This window comes from Hemicordylus capensis, chromosome 4 (genome assembly GCF_027244095.1).
Source record: "Hemicordylus capensis ecotype Gifberg chromosome 4, rHemCap1.1.pri, whole genome shotgun sequence".
Classification (NCBI taxonomy): Eukaryota; Metazoa; Chordata; class Lepidosauria; order Squamata; family Cordylidae; genus Hemicordylus; species Hemicordylus capensis.
The window spans coordinates 120,930,132-120,949,674 of NC_069660.1; the positions used below are offsets into that span (position 1 = coordinate 120,930,132).

The 19,543-nt window shown below is 42.9% G+C and overlaps 1 long non-coding RNA gene across 1 annotated transcript in view; it reads right to left on the reverse strand.

Annotated features, from left to right (window-relative positions):
* Positions 1-17,125, reverse strand: part of LOC128325230 (uncharacterized) — a 32,787-nt gene extending 15,662 nt beyond the window's left edge. The window contains exon 1 of the long non-coding RNA XR_008307318.1: positions 16,979-17,125. This is a non-coding gene — a long non-coding RNA (uncharacterized LOC128325230). The remainder of the gene's footprint in view (positions 1-16,978) is intronic.
* Positions 17,126-19,543: the final 2,418 nt, after the last annotated feature.

The following is a 19,543-nucleotide window of genomic DNA, read 5'->3' on the forward strand; positions in this document are numbered from 1 at the left end:
GCAGGTAGACCGGGCTTCCGGCGGTCGGAGGCCCGGTCTACCCGCGGGGACGAGGCCGGGTAGACCGGGCCTCCGGAGGTCGGAGGCCTGGTCTACCCGCCAGCAGGGGCCGAGGCTGGGTAGACCGGGTCTCCGGCATCGGGGAGACGTAAAGCTTGCACGCGACGTGCGTGTGCGCAAAAGGCTTGCCGGAGCCTTTTGCATTGCGGAGGGGCAAGGGGTGGCAGGGAGGTATCCTGCTGCCCCAATTTTTACAGTAAATACGAGCGCTGGAGGGGGCAAAGCAGCGGGAGGGGTAAGTAAACCCTCCCCACCCTTAAAGGAACCCCCTCCACAGTGCTGGACCGCAGCTGTGTGGTTCCGTGCACACCCCTAACTGAGACTGAGTCCAAATAAGACAGAGGTCCTTATTGTGCGGGGTCAGAATGCAGGAAGACAATTGTGATCTGCCAGATTTGGATGGGGTCACCCTTCCCTAGAAGGAACAGGTATGCAATCTGGAGTGCTTTTCAATCCAAACCTCTCCCTAGTGTCTTAGGTTGAGGTGGTGGCCAGAAGTGCTTTCTATCAGCTTTGGCTGATAATCCAGGTGCGTCCGTTTCATGCGATTAACAACTCAGAAAGTGGTACATATGCTGGTAACCTCCAGACTTGACTACTGCAATGCGCTCTATGTGGAGTTGCCTTTGTATGTATTCTGGAAACTGCAGTTGGTACAGAATGCGGCAGCCAGATTGGTCTCTGGGTCATCTCAGAGAGACCATATTACTCCTACATTTTTCTAACAATACGTTTCTGGGCAAAATACAAGGTGCCAGTTATAACCTATGAGCCCCATCACCCATTGAGCTCATCCAAAGAGGTTTGTCTGCAGTTGCCACCAGCTCGTCTGGTGGCTATCCAGGGACAGGTCTTCTCTGTTGCTGCCCCAAGACTCTGGAATGCACTCCCTGTTGAAATAAGAGCCTCACCATCTCTGACAACTTACAAAAAGCCTCTAAAGACACATTTATTCACCTAAACCTCTTAACTAGACTTGTGGTTTTAAATCGTTTTAAGGATTTAATTTCTGTTTTAATTTGTTTATTTTGCTGTAAACTGCCCAGAGATGGATTTTTGGGGCAGTGTACAAAAACAACAAATAAATAATAAATACATATACCAGACTGTACAAAGTTTTTACCGGTTATATGGTGTGGAAATTAAGACGGGCACCTTAACTTCCAATTTCCATTCTTTTTAGAGCATTACTGAAAATGTAAAGCATCTTAACTCTCATCTTAAACCGAAGGTTTTTGGATTACTGAATTTCCAGGCAGTTTTGTTTTTGGTGCAATTCAGAGAGTTAAAGCCTACTATTTCAGTCAGATTGGTTTAAGGCCTACCACTATTCTGCTGATAACACCATCCTGTAGGAAATTAAATCAAGCAGAACTGCGAGGTTCAGAACCAGCAGAGATCCTGGGCAAGAATGTGGGTTATCTTCCCCCCACATCCTCCCAGCCACTCAGCATAATATAGAAGGAGGGAACCTTTCTGAGGGGGGAACCACATTTATTTCTCTGGGGCTTACATCTGAGTAAAAACGTGGCAGAGTGCTTACAGACTGTCCTTATCAGGCACCTATGTTCAGAACCAGGAAGTCTGAACAGAAATTGCCAGGACTGGCTAGAAATTTGCCAATACCCGCCTTCCTTGGCTTCAAAATTCATAGTGGGCAGACTCTGTTATGCTCTTAGCTAACTTTCCCTTAGTTATTTCCCCTGTTATTATAGGGATTTTGAACAATAATTACTCAAAAATCATTAGCTTGATGTTTTTAAACAAGCATAAAGCACCAGTTCAGTATGGGCCTGAATTTTGGAGGAATGCTAAAAAACCTACACACACACACACACACACACACACACACACACACACACACACACACATATTATCTGTGGTGAAAAAAACTTCACAAACACTTTGAACCCTCTTTTTAGGAGTTTAAAACTTAAACTGCTGTATCTCAGCCATATTGCAATGGATCTGAACCAGATTTGGAGCAGTGCTGTCTCTTGTCCCCTAATTGATGAGTGCACAATTTCATGGAAATTGGATGGATACTTTTGATTTTATAAGCAATAGAATGTTCAGGGCTTATAATGGTGGAATGTTGAAAACATTCCTCATCTTAACTATACTGGCATGATTGTGCCAGTTTAATATTTTCTGATCTATTGTATCTTCCTGGCAAATTTCAAGCAAAGTTAATAAAATCCTTATATGAGTTTGTGGAACTTTTAAAAACAAATGAACCCCAAAGTAACTTGATTCAATTTCAAATAGCATTGCAGTTTTTCAATGTGCTCCAAATCTGCAATTATCTTTTTTTTTAATACCAAATGAATTTATTTTTCATGTTATATTGTGTCTGGATATTTCACTGTATTATTTGCTACATTCGTGTTAAGAATTTAACCCTTTTTTAAACATTGGAATTTATGTTTACATTTATGCCTATTTGTTTGATTACATGTTTAATATACATGAATATGTTTGATTATATGTTTGACATGTTAAATAAAATAAATAAATAAATAATGAATAATATTACCTAGTCCTACAATTCAGTGACATTTACACTTATTTTAAAAGCAATGGAACTATAATGTAGCTGTGTTAAAATTATTCTAAAATCCTCAATAAACCTCCCCCCCTTCATTTTAATGTGTGCTTTTATTGTGGAGAATGTGATGTGTGCTTTGCAGAATGTGTGTCGAAAGAAAATTCAACAAGCTACTTAGAAATAAAACACATTAGAGTTATTTGTGAAATTAGTCAGTCCTAAAAAATAACCCAGTTGCTATTTCTTTTACATTTGGATTATGACATTCATACGCTCTATCCCAAAGATCATTAAACATTAGTACTAAAAGCTGGTAAAAAAAAAAGTATAAAAGGAAAATATGCCCTAAAACAGAAAAATTTAGGTGTAAAATTTTAATCTGGTGTCACATTAAATAATATGTAGAGGCTCTCATCTTAAAATGCTTTATTCATCATTAATATTTTAAAGTGTAAAAGCTAAAATTCAACATTGATTCATTGGAAAGCAGAGAAAAATACAGCAATCTGTTCCCAAGGTTTTGTTCATGTATATTTCTAGTGCAGTTAACCACATGTAATATCTAGGATGCTGCTGTATCTGACGACACACTTGGAAAATAAGAGTAAATTGTAGCCCCTAATCATCAACAGATAACAATATATGCTGTATATAAATAAATGCTTAGCATCAAAACCCATTATTGGATTAGCTATATAATCATGTTTCGGGCGGTAAGTCTGTGCTGACAAATGAACACTTTTCATTTGGCTCAAGGTCCTCATCAGCAACGGAACTAATTTTACATTCTCACCCATTAAGTGAATAAGATGTGGAAAAAAGCTGTCTGCTTTTTGAAGTGTAAATTTGATGCTACAGGCTGTGCAGACCAAAGCTTTTTTGAAGCAGTGAAATGTGATCATCTCTGGGGACATGTGAACCTGACCAAGTTTAGGTCATTTCTGTAAAAGGTATGGGGGCAGGTATGAAGGGGGAGTGTATATATGTTGCGTCATTTGGCTGTGGTCTTAGAAGATAACGGGGCCATTTGGATGAGCCTAAACTTTACAAGCTTCCCTCCCCACAGCTTACAGAGAGAAGAACTTGGTCTAGAAGCACAGATGTAATCTTTCAGAGCTCAGAAAGGAAGTTTTAAACATATCCGAAGCAGCTACTTGCCTAGCACTAACAAGTCCTATGTTCACTCACGATTTCTTGCTTAGTAAAATTAAACATGTAATCTTCAGAAGCTGTACAACATTTTGTAGGGAAAATCTCATCTTTTCTTCTCGCAAAAAACCCTGCCACAAAGCACAACCAACTTAGAGGGGAAGGGACTGGGGTCGGGGTGGGGTGGGGGATGTCTGTAGAAGCTGAAAGAAACCAAAGGAAGTTCTAGTCCAACCTCTGGCCTGAGACATGATCTCTTATTACATCTAGAGTGCTCCTGATAGATGCCTGTCCAACATTTTCTTGAAGACCACCAAAGAAAGAGCTTCTACAACAATTCTTTATTCCTTTGCCCAACTGCTCTTATAGTTAGGAGGTTCTTCCAAGGTGTCATCAAGAGCAGATTAGTTTGCCTTAAGTCCTTTTTTTCTTTTTTTAATGTTCTGCTTGCAATGGGGCTTGATGTCTCCTATCTTCATATTACCCGGTTTGAAATATGAATTTGGTACACTCAAAATACACACCCGGTATTCTGGACTGAGTCAGTTCCCCACTGTAGTTATTTTCTGGTTCTGTATACTTCTCCCTTTCAAGCCTGTCTTGTTCTGCCTGCTGGACTGCAAGCTTCAGTGATGGCAGCAGAGTAAGCAGTGGAATACTGTTCTTTCTCTCCCAGTTTAGTTTTCCCAGGCCTCATCTTTTTCTCCCCCTACCCTTCCCTGGTGAAAATGATTTTTCCCAAGGTCCCACATGCATAGCATTGTTCCAAGCACCAGAGGATGATAGGAGGATGAAGAGAGAGAAAAGAGGGAGTGGAAAGGGAGAAAGATAAATGAGGGGAAAGGCCTCACTCCCTACCTCCAGAGACCACCAGCCACTGCAACACAGCAGCCAGCCACAGTCACAAGTAAGAGGATGTAGGGGCTCATGGGAAAAGGTTTGTGCTTGGAAGAATTAATTATATGCATTTTTAGAATTTCTGGAGGGAAAAAAAAGCTTATCCTAGCATTCTCTAATGTTGCTCATAATTACTGGTTCCAGCCCAAATCGGTCCAGGTATGTGTTTGCACTAGATTGAAGTATGCATAACTTACTCTTGCTTGAGACTCTAATGTTAACCTAAAAGCTTTTCTATGCAAACAACGAATGACATGGTAAAACCAGTCATGGATAGTACCACCAGAAATGGATGTTTGGACATCTATTTTTTAAAAATAATAAATCATTTTGAAGAGTGAGTAGGGATGTGCACTTGTGGGCAGGGGCCACGGGCAGGGTAAGGGTCAGCTCCTTTAAAAAGCAGATAAGAAGGACCTTACCTGCTCCTTTGCTACCCCACCACTTTTCCAGGTGCAACACTAGCTGTTCAAAAGGCTGTGCATGTTTGGGGAGTGTTGGCTCTGCCTGCCACCCTTCTCAATTCCTAACCAGGCAGACCTGTTTCCTGTGCTGTGCAGTCAACTTCCGGTGTGTGTGTGTGTGTGTGTGTGTGTGTGTGTATATAAAATTTCTCCCTGGTGCTCTCATGCATTGCCAGCATTGTTCTAAAACAATGGACACCACAACACCACACAGGCAAATCCAAAATCCATAGCAGCTTTCACACTCTGTACTGTATTTGGAAGCTTATATCTGATTGGTTATAATCCAGAAATAAAATTATTAAAATTATCAGAAAATTGAAAGGTAAAATAGCAGTGGAAGTACAACATGACAACCACAGCCGCTTTCTGCAGTTTGAGCAATTTCCCCCCCACAGTCGCAGTTATCGTTCTCTGAGCTTTTTTTTTTTTTAATATATTTTTAAACAAAGTGTAAACATGCACCCACACTATTGCAAAATGACAAAAACAAGAGAGAGATTCTTTTGAACCAGTGTGGGAGAAAAGAAACCAGAGCATGGTAATGGCTGGGTAGAGAGCTCTGAAATTTGGAACACACATAGTGGAGGATGGCAGGACTCGGTGTATTCAATTTCAAGATAATTGGTCCATCTATTTATGTTGTTGTTGTTGTTGTTGTTATTATTTTATTTTATTTTAAGTGATTCTCAAATGTGAAGGGTTTTTTTGCTGCTATTCTCAGTGCGATTTTGGCTTTTCTTTTTAAAAAATCTTGAATTGGGATGGATGACATCAACACAAACTATTCTGTTGAGGTGTCCCTATGTGTCTCTACCCCTGTACCCAATTTGGTGCATATTGTTCCAAGCATTGCAAAGTTGATTGGACTCTCTCTCTCTCTCTCTCTCTCTCTCTCTCTCTCTCTCATTCTCTCTCTCTCTCTCTCTCTCTCTCACACACACACACACACACACACACACACAATGCCAGGTGATTTCATAAGCTAAGTAGGGATGTGCGAACCAGTTCGAATTCGAACCAGTTCGAATTCAAACCAGGGTGGTTCGATGGTTTGAATTCAAACCAAACCAGCCATCAGGTTCGAGCTGCAGGTTCGAATTGAATCAAACTGGGGGTGGTTTGATTTGAACTGGTTCAAACCTCCAAAGGTGGTGGAGTGGTAGCTGGCACCCATGGGTACCTACCACCCAAACCCCAAAGCAATTGGACACTCGTACGATTTTTTTAATGAATTTTTGAAATTTATTTTTATTTTTTTCTCATAGGGTATAATGGGACTAGAACCAGCCCATTATTCCTTATTGTGGAGCACCCATGGGTGCCAACAACCACCCAAACCCCAAAGCAATCGGACACTCCTACGATTTTTTATGAATATTAAAAATATTTTTTAATTATTTTTCTCATAGGGTATAATGGGACCTGAACCAGCCCATTATCCCCTATTGTGGAGCACCTAGGGGCACAAAAGTGGTGTGGGTGGTAGGCACCCAGGGGTGCTTACCACCCAAAAAACTCCAAGGCAATCAGACACTCCTCCGATTATTTATTTATTAATTAGTGGATTTTAAAAGTATTTTTGTGAATACTTTGTGAATAGTAGGGATGTGCATGGTCTGGACCGGTCCGGACCGGCACCGAGGGGGGGTCTACCTTTAAGGGCGGGGAGGTGTGACGTAGGAGGCGTGCGCGCACGGTGGCGACAGTCGTGTGCGCGCCACCACGCGCGCATGCGTGCTGCTATTACGGAGACTAACACGTGACGACGGGGGCAGGGGCAGCAGCGAGGAATGCTGCCGCCCCAAAAACTTCGCTTTAAACTACAGTGCCGGAGGAGGAAGAGTGGCGGGAGGGGGAAGTTCTACCCCCCCGCCCTTAAAGGTAGACCCCCCCTCAGTGCTGGACTGCTGGACCGGTCTGGCTCCAAACTGGTTTGGAGGCCTCCAACATGGCCTCCGGACCGGTTCGTGCACACCCCTAGTGAATAGTAGTGAATTGGTGAATTTTAAAAAGTATTTTTGAATTCCTCCTAGGGAATAATGAGGATTGCAGCAAATGTATAGCTTCATCTCTGGGGGAAAGGGGGAGTCCTAGAGTGGAGTGTGGTGGGTGGTAGTGCCCAAGGGGGGCAAGGAAGCTATCAGAATTATGTGAAAGGAATTGGGCAACAGGCTGATTTTTAAAGTGATTTTTGAAGCTCATGTGTCTTTAAGGTTAGCAAATGAGAGTGGATTCATGGTTTGTCATTGAAAATCTGATATGCTACCAAAGAATCTACACTCAGAACACCTTAGAAACAACAAAACCCAGTACCCCATGGCTTAGCAACCCATGGGGGTGGTTGGCACCATCTGTGCACTACACGACCACTCACTCTGGGCCACCCCAGCACTCCAAAAGTGGCTTTAAGGTTTTTCTCCATAGGGAAGAATGGAGGTTTCAGCAGCCCCATAACTGCACTTGGGGGGTGCTGGGGTGGCCCAGAGCGAGGATTCCAACCACCCTCATGGGTTGCTAACCCATGGGGTACTGGGTTCTGTTGTTTAATCACTTAAAAAATCAGCCCTTTGCCCAATTCCTTTCAAATAATTCTGATAGCTTCCTTGCCCACCTTGGGAACTACCACCCACCACACTCCACCCTAGGACACCCCTTTCCGCCCCGAGGTGAAGCTATACATTTGCTGCAATCCTCATTATTTCCTATGAGGAATTCAAAAATACTTTTAAAATTCACCAATAATCGGAGTTTCCAATTGCCTTGGGGTTTTGTGGGTGGTAGGCACCCCTGGGTGCCTACCACCCACCCCACTTTTGTGCCCCTAGGCACTCCACAAAAGGGGATAATGGGCTAGTTTGGGTCGCATTATACCCGATGAGAAAAAAATTAAAATAAATTTCAAAAATTCATAAAAAATCATACGAGTGTCCGATTGCTTTGGGATTTGGCCGGTAGGTACCCATGGGTGCCAGATACCACCCCACCCACATTTGGAAGTTCAAACCAGTTTGAACCGGTCCAAACTGGTTTGAAATGGTTCAAATTCAAACCTAACCGGGGGGGGTGGGGGTTCGAGCAAAACCAAAACCAAACCACCCCCTCCTGGTTCGAACCCGGTTCGAATTTGAACCGAACCGCACAAACCAGTTTTGTGCACATCTCTAAAGCTAAGGAAATTAAGCTAGACACTCATAAAAATAACCAGAAACAATGCATGTACACACACACGCAAACGATTCATGTGCCCTGCCTGCACACAGGTGAATGATCAATAGGAACCAGGAGGCATGGCACCCCCTTTCCAAGTTTATTGGTCAGAAATGGGTGGGATGGATGGGGAGAAGTTTCCCAACCAGGCTGGCGTGGAGGGAGGCCAGCAGTGGCCTGGGTTCTGCCACCGCTGTGGCCACCCTAGCCCTGCCCCCTGCATTTGACATCAGATGTACGGAGTATTTGAGCATTTAGCCATGCCCCTACATCTGATGTCAGATTTGGGGTGTGGTTTAGCTCCTAAACGAATCCATGTGGCCCCGATTGGGAGCTAAATTGGCCAAGGAGAGTCATTCCGGCAGCGCTGCTAATGTGTGGCCCCGTTTGGGAGCTAAATCATCCCCCCCCTGCATCTGATGTCAGATGCAGGGGGCATGTATGGGGTGCAAGGCGCAGCTCAATGGTGGCTCTTCCCCTAAAGTGAGGGTTTGAAAAACCATAACAAACTGTAATCAATTGCAATAAAAAGCAGCAATGTTAACGACCCAGATTTACTCCAGTGTATGCTTATTACATTTATATGCACTTTATATACTTTCCTCTTAACTCTTCCTAACTTACACCGCTTTCTCCCGCTGTGAAGCCCCCACTTCCGGGAAACCTCTTACAGATACCAAATTTTTCATAGACTTTCCTGCCACTAAAATTAGTTGCATTTCACTGGAAATTCACTGGAATTTTGCACTGGAACATGCTGGGGGACAGGTTATATGTGTTTTATTATTTTTTAGAACATAGTCTGAATATAATCATATTTTAACTGTTCTGGTTTTGAACAGATTTTTTTTAACACTCAGTAATTAGATCAATATTTCAAAAATGAGATCATGCCCCAGAGAAACAGAAGATCTTTTCTCAGGTTCAAATTTACTATGATTCAAATTTACCATATACTAGCTGACCTGGTGCAGAGCATCTACATCCCTAGTTCTCCCTGTCTCTCCTCCCCCATCTTCATTTCTTTCTCCCCTCGGCGGCCGGGCTGCTTCTGCTCGCTGACCAGCAGCCACTTCTCCTCCACAACTGCCTGCCAATCTGGCAGTGGCCGTGTCCCCTGCACAGCCAACCTAGCGCGCTGCTTCTCCTTCTGTCTCCGTCACTAATCGGCAGCTCGCTCGCGAACTCTTGCGAAGGCTGCTATGCATGGGATTTGTGACGGATACGTTTAGGAGAATTAAATATATCGATGGTAATTATTTAAGAAAATGAATGTTTCAAGTTGACACCTTACAAACTGCAAACTTTTCTTTTACTTCCCCTTTGGAAGCACATTAATAAAACATTCACGTACATATATGAATTTGTATCTATTATATATTTTTAAGAGTTTGTTCATGGATTTGTTTGTGCAAAATAAAATCACACTTCCTGACTAGCTAGGGAGAGCAAATTTTGCATGAACGATCCTTCTACTTGAGGGAGCTAGATGTATTACTTTTTTTCACTGGAATATCCTTGCGGGTGTGTGTGTGTGTTTGTAAATAACTTGCTTTTAAATGCAAAATGACTTTGCCCAGTCAATGATGGATCTCACTTACTAGTTCTCTCAGAGGTGCCCTTACCCCTGGACTTCCGGGTGAAGTCCAGGTCCTCCACAGCCTCTGGGCACCTGCAAATCCTCTTTCGTCTGTCCTGGATGGTGTGTTGCCTGGCTGAGCATGGTGATGCTTAATTTGTGGGCAGCGGAGGTGCTCCAAAGGCCTCTAGGTCCAGGGTCCAAAATTACCTAGGTGAATGTCTGAGTTTTCTCATAAAACATTCTATATCAGGCCTGCTCAATTTAGCTCCCCCACCAGCTGTTTTTGGACTGCAACTCCCATAATCCCCAGCCACAGTAGCCAATAGCCAGGAATTATGGGAGTTGTAGACCAACATCTGCAGGAGGGCCAAAGTTGAGCAGGCCTGCTCTATATATTGAAAACTAGAATTGGGCCAAATAAAACATGATGGCCACAGAACTATGCATGACTTCAATTATCCACACATGGGTAAGTTCACATTCAGGTAATGACAAAGAGCCCAAATTTCTAGATATGCTGAACGACTGTGCCCTAGAACAGTTAGTCACGTAACCAACCAGAGAGGAAGTGACCTTGGACTTATCCTGAGTGGTGTACAGGAGCTGGTGCGAGATGTCAGTGTTGTGGAAACTTTAGAGAACAGTGACCATAGTGTGATCAAATTCAGCATATATGCAAGGAGAGAATCATCAAGGAATTCTAACACAGACACTTTGAACTTCAGAAGTGGAAACTTCTCTAAAATGAGGATTTAGGTGCAAAGAAAACTGAAAGGGAAAATCAGGAGAGTCATTTCGCTCCAGCATGGCTAACCAGTAAAGTCAAGGAATGCAATGGGAATGCAAGGAGAAAATAAGGGAGCTGTAAAGAAAGTTTGTTGCGGAAAGCAACAAGGGAAATAACAAAAACTTAAATAGATCAGAAGCAGGAAACCTGCCAGGAAGATGGTTGGTCCGTTAGATGATGAAGAAGTGAAAGGGATTATTAAGGTGGATATGGAGATTGCAGAGAAGCTAGAGCTCTTTGCATCTCTCTTCATGGCAGGGATACAGAGAGTATACCTTTGCCTGAACCAAGCTTCTCAGGGACAGAGATTAAAGAACTGAATCAGATAGAGAGGTGATGTTCTAAACTGACTGAAAAAATTAAATTGCCAGGGCCAGATGGCATCCACCCAAGTGTCCTTAAAGCACTCAAATGTAAAACTGCCGACCTCCTTGCAAAAATATATAGCTTTTCCCTATAATCAGGCTCTGTATCAGAGAACTAGAAAGTAGCCAAGGTAACACCAGTTTTCAAAAACTCATCCAGAGGTGATCCGGGAAATTGCAGGCTGGTTAGCTGAACGTCTGTGCTGGGCAAATTGATTTTCTCAAAGATAAAATTGTTAAGCTTATAGAAGAACAGGCCCTGCTGAAGGAGAACCTGCATGACTTTTTCAAAGGTAAATCTTGCCTCACCAACCTTCTGGAGTTCTTTGAGAGTGTCAACTGGCATGTGGATAAAGATAATCCAGTTGACATAGTATAATTGAACTTTCAAAAAGCTTTTGACAAAGTTCTTCATCAACTTTTGCTAACTGAGCAAAGAGGCACCTTTTAGTGGTGATGCTCTTTATTGAGCAGGGGGAGAGCAAATGGCCCTATCCATCCCCAGTAGAACATCCCTTCAGTTGCTGTTGTTGGTATCTATCTTACGTTTCCTTTATTAGATTTTGAGCCCTTTGGGGACAGGGAGCCATTTTATGTATGTATGTATTTATTTACTTACTTAATTTATTTCTATGTAAAATGCTATGGGAAACATTTGTTGAAAAGTTGAAAGCTTTTGTTGAAAGCGGTATATAAATATTTGTTGTATTCATAAAGATTCTTGAGAAAACTTAGCAGTTAGGGGATAAGGGGAGAGGTTCATGTGTGGATTGGCAACTGGTTGTGGGACAGGGAACAGTAGGAAGCTATTCTCATGACCAGCAGGAACTGGGCCAGCCTGCTTCCTGCTGGTCATGAGTACCGCTGGGAGCCACACGGCTCCCAGTGGTGGCTTGATGGAAAGCCCACTTATGGCGCCCACCGCTTAACCTGGGTTTTAGGCTTGAAGCCGCGGCAGACACACTCGGGGAGGGGGCCTCCCAGAAATGCACTGCTCACTCACACGGTGCATTATTGGGGCTCTGGGGGGCAGTGTGCTTCCATTCACCTGAGCCCTGGAGCTGCCAGGTGAGGTGTGGGTGGCCAGCAGGAGAGCCACCACTCATCTGCACCACCGATCCGCCTGCCCAGAGCCCTGACTGCGATGGTCTTCAGGGAGGTAAGCACTTTTGGGCGTCCACCCCGCAGAAGGCGGTAGCCTCCTCATGCGATTGTGAGGATCACTTCAAGGTTTCCTTAATGAACCGTTATCTAAATGGAGGGAAATAAGAAGTGGGGTCCTCTAGGGAATCTGTACTGGGAACAGTGCTTTTTGTTTTATTCATAAATGATTTAGAAGCTGGGCGAAGCAGTGAGGTGGTCAAATTTGCAGATGACACCAAACTATTTAGGGTAGTGGATTAAAAAAAACAGTTTGTGAGGCACTCCAAAAGGATCTCTCCAAACTGGGGGAGTGGGCAACATAATGACAGATGTGGTTCAGGGTGAGCAAGTGTAAAGTGATGCATATTGGGGACCCCCCCACACACATATACACTGATGGGGTTTGAGCTGTCAGTGATTGACCAGGAGAGGGATTCTGGGATTGTGGTGGGCAGCTTGTTGAAGGTTTTGGCACAATGTGCAGTAGCTGCTGTGGAGACAGCAAGAAAAAAAAAACTCCTTCTCTCATAACACTAGAGCCAGGGGTCGTCCCATGAAACTGATTGCCGAGAAATTTGGGACCAACAAAGGGAAGTACTTTTTCACATAACATAACCTATGGAATTTTCTGCCACAAGATGTGGGTAACAGCCACCAGCTTGGATGGCTTTAAGAAAGGCTTAGATAAACTCATGGAGGACAAGTCTGTCAAAGGCTACTAGTCTGAAGGCTATAAGCTACCTCCAACCTAAGAGGCAAGAGGCCTCTAAATACCAGTTGCAGGGGAGCAACAGCAGGAGAGGGGGCATGCCCTCAGCTCTTGCTTGTGGGTTTCCCTGAGGCATCTGGTGTGGAACAGGATGCTAGACTGGATGGGCCTTGGGCCTGATCCAGCAGGGTTGCTCTTAAGTTGGAACTGCTGCCAAATCCTTATGAAGCAGTATGGTGGACTTAACATGCAGTATGGCTCAGTGAGGAGGGAGCAAAGCTATTCCCTTTTTAAAGCTTTTTTGTTTGTTTTGTAGGGCTCCGTGACTGGAAATGATCATTGCTGGGAGAAATTTAGCTAAAACATGGCTTAGGGAGGAAAAGCAAGGTGAATGTGTGGAGTGTTTCAGCACCAGCTCTCATCTATGCTCTAACTGCTCCTACAGAGATGGATCTACTTTATAAGCATCCAGCAGGACCTGGGTAGAGTTGTGTACCACTGCGGTTGCATTTAGTTGCTGCCTCAAGGAGACAGGTTCTAGTTTGCCATTTTCCTGATATGCTAACTTTTTTTTAATGTGCAGGGTGGTTTTTGTGTGTGACCACATTCCAACATTCTCTCCTCCATACTTCCAAGGAACAGTTTTATCAAGGAATTGGCTGTTTGTGTAGCCCCTCCTGAAGTTCCCTTCTCTGTAGTTGAAAACTATTTATTTTGTCATGTTCTCAGTGGCTGTTATGAATGATGGTTCCCTTCTTTTTGCAGAGAGCATTTTAGATACTTTAAAGCACATCTCTCATCATCTAGGCTAAAAACAGCCAATTTCTCCACTTGTCCTAGTAGGCTTCCCTCCCCACTTTTATCTTTGTAGCTAGCTTCTGAATCCTTCTCAGCTTGTCAACATCTATCCAGAGTTGTCATGTCCAAAAATGAAAAGAGTTTTCCAAATGGCAGCTTAACAATGCACTTCAAGAGGTACAATTACTTTCCATTCATAACTTTAGCCCCGTTCAGTCAATGCCTGGACATTGTACCCTGGAGCAGCACCCACAATAGTGTGCCAGCAAACCTCAGCCTCATGCCAACATGCTCCATAGCCTAAGCCCAGCCCCAACACTTTCCAAGAATACGTCTCTTCAGGGGACAAGACTTGACATCACACTGCCATAGATGCAGCATCTGGGCCAGAGTTCATGCTTTGGTGAATGACTGAACAGGGTTATTGTTTGTTATTTGTTCTATAACCTAAGTATCCTTTTATAGTTGCACTCTGGGTTCTTCTTTCCTATCTGTCACATTTATATTTGACTTTTATTTCTTTCTGATTGTGTTCTGCTTTTGTAATTGGCTCATACCATACTGAGTACTGATTGTCAGAGGCGCTCTCACCCCTGGACTTCCCGGCCAAAGCCCAGGGCCTCCACACCCCCTGGGGCCCCCCAAATCCTCTTTAGTCTGTCTCGGGCGGTGTGGTCGCTGCACCACCGGCCTGCACTGCAATGAACAGTCAAGCGTAACTGTAGCTTGCCCCAGGCGCCGAGCATGACCACTTCTTTAGAAACAGAGGGGGAAGTGGGGAAGGAAATATGTGGGGTGGGAGTGTGTTAAGTTGTGTGTTGAAATGTTTCTGTTTATGCATATATGCATAAATGTGCCTGTTTTATATCCTTACATTCTTGTCAGTTCAGTTGCTGTTTGTTCCCTCAAGGACCCACGTGTTAAAAATACTGCACGTGTCGCGATGTGTGTGTAGGGGGATGATGCTTAACTTGCAGTGGCGGGCGGGGGCTCCAAAGGCCTTCAGGGCCGGGCTCCAAAATTACTTAGGTGCACTTCTGCAGATCGCAGCATGATATACCATATTGACCATAACCTTTAAAGTGTTTGAAATCCCTCCCAATTTTGAATCTATGCACATAAGCCATAAGTTTCCTGAACAATGCTGAGTTAAATATTAGGCACAATACATTATTTTCCACAATGGTGGACTGCCATAGATCTCCATAGTCTTGTTGGTGTGACATATGTTTGCAAGCATTGTTACTTCTCAAGTGGTGAAAGTAATGTTATTTGCACATTCAAAGTTGGAACAAAAAGATGACTTCTGAAAAAAGGCCAAAATTCAGTTTGTTTGCGCTATTATTAATAACAAAATATATTGGAAATTACCATTGAGCTGCATTAGATTCACACAGTTGAGTTCAAATGAATTATTCTGTTACATGACACTGTGAAAGTGAAGAGATTCAGACCCCTGAAAGTTCATATTCAGAAGATTACTGTTATTGAACAGTGGTCTTATTACTCCATTAATGTAGAGGACCATATACTAGCATGAATCTTGTGGTCACCTGTTCGCCCCTGTCACTTCCCTTTTTGCACAAGCAGAGGAAATGTACAGCTTCTGTTCAAGATTTAAAATAAACCATGATTTGTCATTGCTTATGAACCTGGCAGATCCAGGTTTGTTTTAACCATAGTTTGAGAACAAGCCAGGGTGTCAGACTGGATGGATACCATTCATTCTGAAAATGTGTGTATTATTATTATTATTATTATTATTATTAATTTATTCAATTTCTATGTATGAAGGAGCCATGAGTGTAGGACAAATGACTTGGTTATTTCTGAAGCAACTATTGCCTAGGAGGGTGACTGAGTGTGGGATTTTATTATGGAGAAGAGGCTCCCATACTAATGCAGGTGAATATCAACCGGTTTTAATATAGGAAGGCTAATGAGGCAGTTAATCAAGTAGAATTGCATATGACATTCCTACATCAAAACGAATATCATACTACACAGAAAAAAACACTGTAATCACATATGTTTGCACTGAATATCTCAGAGTCAATTTTAATCTGGCATGCTCTGACATGGATTTAAGCTAATATATGCAGAATCCTATTTTTTTTGCAGTTTCACAACATGAAGAAGCACCCCCAGAGGCAATGTTTATAAACCCCACAGTCACAAAATAGAGAACTAACATTGTGCTTATGTCATACTTGGGTGAGTTCTGAAAAGTATATCTCACAGGCAAATGCTCCATCTTACTTTCAACTGTACACCTGACATTAATGTAGCAAAACCTGACATCATGGGCACCTAAAAGGTCAATTAATAGAACTAAATTACTGTCTCTCCCCACACGATACCAACAGGATATTTTCTCCCAGAGGTATTAGGATACCTAATTGAAGATCTAAGGTCAGTAATAAAAGTGTGCACTGCAGCCATCTAATTGGTGCAGAAAATAAGAAGAGAGAGTTTGTTTTCTCTCTTTAAGAGAGAATTCTAAAGAGGTTACGAAGAAAATGAAATTAGAATCCTCCTTTAGTTCAAGTATATAATTTAAAAAGTCAGTAATCTTTGAGTTATTTTGGCTTGCAAAGAGGGGGAGAAAGAAAGAGAGAGACTTGGTGGCCTAGGGCAGATCCTCCTCCAAGTTCTACTATACTACTTTCTCATCTGCAAAATACAACTTTAACTGATGATATTTATGCCCTTTTTTTGGCAGAGCAAGGTAATTAATTAATGTCTGTGACAAACTTGGGAAGTACTATTAACTGTGTGTTTGGTTCAAAGTTCATGCTAGCCAAAGGGGCTTAGAGAAATTAGAGGTTTTAAAATTATTTCAAAGGCAAAATACAGACGAGAGGGAAACATATTAGAAACAAGTATTTTAAAACTGCTTAGCAAAAAAAATGTTTTTGTGTTGGCTCCTAAAGCTGCACCCAGAGAAAACATTTTGGAGCCCATGTTAATGGTTTCCTGAAATCATTTGTTCAATGCACTCAAATAATTAAAATGACACAATAGAAATTACTTGGCAAGGGATAAACACAGTTACATAAAATCATAATGTCTCCCTATGAATTTGCACTTCATTTTCACCTTTAATGCTGAGTATAGTACTGATTCTCTATCCAAAGGCTGTTTAATGCTCTGCTTTAACAACTATCATCTCAAAACTCTCTCAGCTAGCCCGATCTGTCAGATTTTAAACTCCAGTAACAGTAATTGGAGGGAGTGGGGGTTGACATATAGCTTTTTTACATTACCTGTTTGCACAGCTTGCGCTCAGGGTATACAAAGTTCAGGAAGTAGGGCAGGGAAGGTGGTGCAAAGCAGGCCAGTACAGCATCCTAGGGCCTTGCTGGGAGGCACAGACAGGGGCTGTATGTGTTGGAAGTTAAGGACTTTGCGCTGTCTCGTCTCAGACAGTGGAGGACAGACTAGTGAGTCAGAGGGCTAGAGGGTCAAGACATTGGTCATTCCTTCTCTACTGCTCTGACACTATCCCTTTGGATATGTAGATTGCTAATCTCAGGGACTAACTTCCTTCCTCTCCTCTCTTCCCTTCCTGCCCGTCTACCTTGCAACATGGCACGCCTCTCTCCCTGCACCATATGTGCAGAGAAGATGCAGAATCCATCTGCATCCAGCTAGATAGATAGATTAGAGATCCTCACTCCTCACTTTCCTATCTAGAATGGAGTTCCTTAATAAATGCCTTATATATTGATTTGAAACGATGAATTGGCTCCAAGTTACTTTACTCTCAGCATACACGCATGCCTAACTAAACTACCGCTGTGTTGTGCCTCTGTGTACTCTGCTATAATGAGAAAGGGATTCTCTCACCACAGAGAATTTCCAACAGTATGTACCTCTGACTCAACACAGCTATTTTCAACAAACCAAGTTATGTGATAGTCTGTGATGCCAATTTCAAGTTCTGACTGATCATGGGTTGTTGGAAATGCAGGTTCCATATAACATGAACCTGCCCAACATAAACTGCTTTGAGAGCTGTTTTGCGGAAAAGTGGTATATAAATAACAGTAATAGTTAATAGTAGTTTCCAAGGCTCAATTTGGGTGAGAACCCCACTCTTAGGGATAAGCCCAGTCTATCCAGCCTTTCCTCCTTTTATAATGTGGTCTCTACTCCCTCATACCTCAAGAGGTGAGGGGGCCTCTTTGCCTGAGGGTCTGCAAAATCCTGGACTCCTGGAATAAATCTTGTATTTCCCTAGGAAAGTTGTAAGTATGGTAGGTTGTGCATGGAACTGGGAAGCCCAGTTTGGTTAGAATAGAACTGGACTTGAACCCAACCAGGCCTGGTTTGGTTCCGTGTATGTCGAACCGTGCCCCAGTTCAGCTTGAGGCCGAAACAGTATGGTCCCTGCTCGAAGGTGGAGGGTTCTAGAAGTTTAATTTTTTAAAAACTAATTGCCCAGTCTGGTGGCCTCAGGGGGTACTGCCGCGGCTGGGATGGGGTCTCCAACGATCCCTGCTTCCCCTGCTGGCCTCCCCCAGTTTTAGGGGTATTTTGGCCCATTTATGAGCCTTTCTGGCCCTCTGCCTGCTTGTGGTGGCCATTTTGAAAGCTGCCGCACATCAGGTTGTAAGTTTTTTAAAAAATTAAACTTCAAAAAAAAAAATTTAACTTCTTGAACCCTTGAGCCAGCCCAGGCTGTGTGTGTTTGGCTCAAAGTTGAGCCTAACCGAACTGAACCAGGCCCTGTTTGGCTTGAGGGCGAGCCATCGAACAGGCCTGGTTCAATGGCAAACCAGCTCAACCTCGAGCCAGTTCGCACATCCCTTGTTGTAAGATGAGTAATACATTCTGGACGTTTTGCAAGACTTTTAAAATTGTCCAGGGATAAGCAGGAATGTTTTTAAAAGTTTATTTTTATACTTTGAAATACTTTTATGTTCAGATGTTTTAATGATTAATTGCTTTTGAACAGTTACCTTCTACATGCGACTCAGCACAGACTGTGTTCACAGTCCAAATGAATGAATGAATAAACAAAGTAGTCACAAATTAGTACACAAGAGGTTCTAATTTAGAATATATATTGTTTACCATCTACTGAATTATATTGTATCACTGTTAAATTATCTAGAATATTGTGGAGGATGAGGATCAATCCTCCATTTTGTGTTGAATTGCTTATTATCTTTCTGTTGCTTGTATTGTGTTTGTGTATTCCACATGTTCTGTTCTGTTCTCTAAGTTGCGTAGCAGGTCAACAGTCCACAGTTTCTGTTCACAGATTGGTTTAGGAGGGAAAGGGAGGTTAAACTGAATTGTTTGAAGGGAGTCGGTTAGTCAGTCTGGGTCCAGTCTGGGGTCCAGTCTGGAGTCATGAGAAACAGAGCTTTAGGAGCTGCCAGGAGCTCCAGAGCTTCCTGAGCTTTAGGAGCTGCTGAAAAGAGCTGAACCTCACAGAGCTAAAAATCACGGAGAGCTAGAGATGTGCAAATCAATTCGAGTTTGAATCGATTGGACTAGATATGGGCCATTTCTAATGATTTGAACTCAAAATGAAATGCTCTTAAAATTAAGGGCCTGTTTCGACTTTGAATTGAAATGACTGTGCTTCAAGTTGAATCAATTCAAGTGTTTGGGTGCCATTTTTGAGTCCTGTTTTCCCCTTGCTGATTGGTTTTCTAGCACTGGTTTCTGCTTGGCTTGAGATCTCCTTGCTTCTTGGCTGGCTTCTTGTCATTCAAATCAGGTGCTCTCATGGGCAACTGTGTCCCCATTGCCTGGGAGGAGGGAGCAGGGAGAGGGAGGGCCGGAGGAGGAAGTTTCAACATGTATTTAAGAGGACT